A 4,041-nucleotide genomic window follows, 5' to 3' on the forward strand; every position below is an offset into this window, starting at 1 on the left:
GTTGATCGAAAAATCTTGTTATTTGATGAAGGATTGCAAAGTTTACAGGCCCTTTTTTAGTCCAAATATTTTCTTACACCAATGTCAGAAACAATGAATCTCGTCTCATCTTATTTCCAACACTTAAGTTAGCCAATAAGATTTCACCTTTCAACAAAAGAGCTCATTAAAAATGCACGATATATGAGATTATGAGCATGCATACCTCGTATTTTTTTCAATCGTAGGGCGAGCATGGTTACAATAGCATACTTCTCCTGTTTCTTTATACCTCCATGGTTTTTGATAGAGGAGATCGCAAACAGTTTTGTTGCGGAGTATGGGAATCTCCATACTTCGATCCATGATATTCTCATTAAAAGCCCATTAGCTGCCTAAATTGCTAGAGACGCTCCGAGCGTCTCTAAGTCATAAATTTCACGTTCTCCTTTCATAATTTACAAAAGGAGCATGCTTTTCACTTTGCGAACTCTGATTTCGTCTATTCAGAAAACTGTGATAATATCGTAAAAACTTTTTTTTTAAACCAGAGGGTGATTCCTTTTTAAACTTTGGTTTAACTTATGAGGAGTCTGCAGCTAAATACAAAAGGAATATAAAAGAAACATGTAGACTTAATTACTTTAAACCTTGGTCTGAACACGACCTCTCTGTCCCTGACATTAAAATTTGGTATGAAATGTAACTTTTTTAATTACAACAAACTCGTGAAATATGGATTTCCTCTTAGCCAATGATTCTGCTGCTACATCTATCGTTCACGATTAAAAACTTTTAACTATCAAGAGGGTCTGTAAAACATTGGTGAATGACAATTTAAAAAAATGAAAAACATTGTTTTCATTAGTAAAGTTATAAGAAGTTTCTTCTCTAAGATTATAAAATAGTACTTTTTCATTTGAAATACCGCGCTACACCGCGGGATGCCTCACTTTCTAACTGATATTTTCAGATAGCAAGTCGGTATGTCTGATTATGGAAAAAATTTCAAGTCAATTGAAACAATATTTGTCAAAATATTTGCATCCGAAATTTTTAAAGAGAACATGAAAGCTTCTCAAATTCATAACACACGCTGATAAAATTAGATTTCATTTACAAGGAAGCTTTTGGGGTATCTTCTACAAATATTATTTTGATGAAAAGCGGGAACATCATAACAAAATACCCTATGTGCAAACGTACTGCATGAATACTTTGTCTGCTTCATTTTTCTTATAAAAACAGAACACTCAAGGGGACAGAGATGGATTTCTATTATCAACAGTTTACTATAGAAAAGACAAAGGAGCAATCCGCTAAGGAATTCTCGTCCTTCATCCAGCTCTGCTATAAGATATCCCTGAAATATATAATTAAGTTATAGCTAAAAACTTAGGCTTCAATTATCCTACGAGACCCCCTCCCCCCAAAAGTTTAGTCAAAAATTTAATCACTCCTGAAAGACTGCCTGAAATTTTATCCTTGTTCAAAAACTTCCGACTAGCCAGTTCTGTAAAAGTAATGTGGGGAAACGCTTTTTTAAATAAAAACATTGAAATAATTTTCAAATAAATTTAAATTTACTATTAACAGGGTTGTTAAATGAATCTAAACTGTGCCAATCAAATATTTTGTCTCTTTGAAATGGGAGCAGAATATATGTTCCGAAAATCCAGGAGCAATAGATTAAAAAATAAATTCATTTACTTTTCCAGCAGGTCAGAGAGTCAACCAAGTTTAAACGAAGAAGTTGTTTTTCCAGGAACATCTTGGCCTTCAATCAAATTACATAAGAACAGATGAATTTTTCTAGTAGACATGATTTGAACTCAAAACATAAATATATTTCCAGGAGATGAACAAGAACAAGATAAGTTTATCCAGGAGTCTAGCAAGAAAAGAACGGATACATTTTGCAGGGAAATATGCCTCTCAGAACAGATAATTTGTAGTTTTTAGCCGTTGGCTGCTCTTTTATTCTTCCAAATTTTGAATGAAGAATGAGCATTGACAGTGACTGGTTAAATCGAAACATTTGCATCAAAATCTGCTGTTAATAAAAAAAATCACAATAAAACAAAGTTGTTTTCGTTTACAGATAAAAGCCTTAACGATTTTGAATTCTTCTCTAAGAAATAGGTTTCAAAAAAGACTAAACTTAACGTAGTCGTAACATACCTTAAGGGGAGAAATTTTGGCAAGAATTTAATTTGGTGGATGATGGATTTTTAAATCCGAAATTAGAGTGAAAACATTGATATCGGGGGAAAAATTGAAAAAAATCGGACATGAAAAGAAAATGGCGGATGGCCGAAAAATTTTAATTTTTAATTTAGCGGATTTCATACAAATCCGCCGCAAAGTTTCTTCACTTAAGGTAGTCAAAGTTTGTCAAAAAGTAAAGAAAAAGAATTACTTACGGTTAATTTTCAATTCGACTTCGTCCTTCTTTCAAAATATTCCATTCTTCCAAAGGTAGGAAAGTCTTTCTATACAATCAATTCTACTCCAATTCTATCATTTTCCATTTATAATCACTTAATGTTTACAATAATATTTTTTCTTTCTCTAAAAAAAGAAGAAAACTTGCCTTTGTACACCGATAAATTAGACAATTGCAAGCAAGGGGGTTAACAATTTTTGTTCAAAAGTGGTGATATCCAGGGGGTTAAATATCTACAAGGGAGCGGATATCCAGGGGGTAAAGTGTCTTTTCAAGTGAAAAATACGATATCCAGGGGCAAGCATCTTTATAAGAGAGGATAACCAGGGGGTATTTTTAAGAGTGGATACTAATAAAGTAGGATATCCAAGGGGTTCGATACTTAAAAAACATTATCCTCAACAGTGGGGGTAAGATATTTTTCTGGAAAAGCCTAATCGAAGATATAGTAGTTATTACATACTGAATGTAGTTCCGAATCAGTGACCATTCAGCTGCAAAATTGACGGCAACTTCACTTTGAGTAAACAGGCCCAGCGGAATAACTGTAAAAGTGGGGAGGCTGAAGGCTCAAAATGAGACTAAATCTGCTAGAAATTTGAGGAAAAAAATTTAATTTGTTCAAAAGTGGGGAAGCTGAAGTCTCCCCAATCTCCCAGCCTCCGCCGGGCCTGGAGTAAATTAAAGGATAATCAGACGGTTTGATATCTATCACCTGTACATTCTTCCCAATTAATCCCAAAGTCCTGAACGTAGCCTACAATTTTTTTTGGTCCGATTCTTTTCAAAAGTCGAGATATGACAATTTGAAACATTTGAAAATGTGTTACTACACGGTTCTTACGTCAAAATTCTATTCAATTTTCTTGTTAAAAGTGAAAAACTTTTGTTTGATATCTCGACTTTTGAAAATAATTGGAACAAAAGTTTCGGAGGTTTTGTTCAGTAATCTACAGGCATATAATATCTCGCATATAATCATCTGATTATCATTTTTGAACAGCAATAAGGTAGCTAAAAAATTTCAATTACAAAATTCACCTGAATTTTAAGTAAAATAGAAACCAAGACAAAAATCTCCTATTTTCAAATCACATGTCGAATTTTAGCGATATCATGGTGAAGGACTTTGACAGGAATTTCAGAGCGAAATGTGATTTCCTCCAAATTAAATTCTCGCCTAAATTTTTTCCCTAAAGGTATATTACGACTACGCCGCGACTACGTTAAGGTTAGTCCTTTTGATTTTATTTTAATAAACATTTTTCTTCGAAATAAATATTTTCGAAAATATCTTTTTTTGCATTATAAAAAAATAAAAACACAAAATCTGCATAAATCTGCATAAATCTTCTATAATTGCTTCTTCTTCTCTTTTCCATCGAAAGAGTGAACCAAATCCAGAATGGTTACTAATGGTTACACAAAACCAAAACAAAAGAAAACAGAACATAACAAAATGGTAGCCACCACCATAGATTTATAAAGCCCAAAGGGCTAGATGGAGTGCTTTAAGCTCTTCCAAGCAAAAAAAAATGAATATCGCAAAAAATATTGCTGCTATTGTTTTCGAAAACCCGCGAAGCTTCTGATTGGTCAAGCACTGAAATTCTAAT

This window comes from Clytia hemisphaerica, unplaced genomic scaffold (genome assembly GCF_902728285.1).
Source record: "Clytia hemisphaerica strain Z4C2 unplaced genomic scaffold, Clytia hemisphaerica genome assembly, whole genome shotgun sequence".
NCBI classification, from domain to species: domain Eukaryota; kingdom Metazoa; phylum Cnidaria; class Hydrozoa; order Leptothecata; family Clytiidae; genus Clytia; species Clytia hemisphaerica.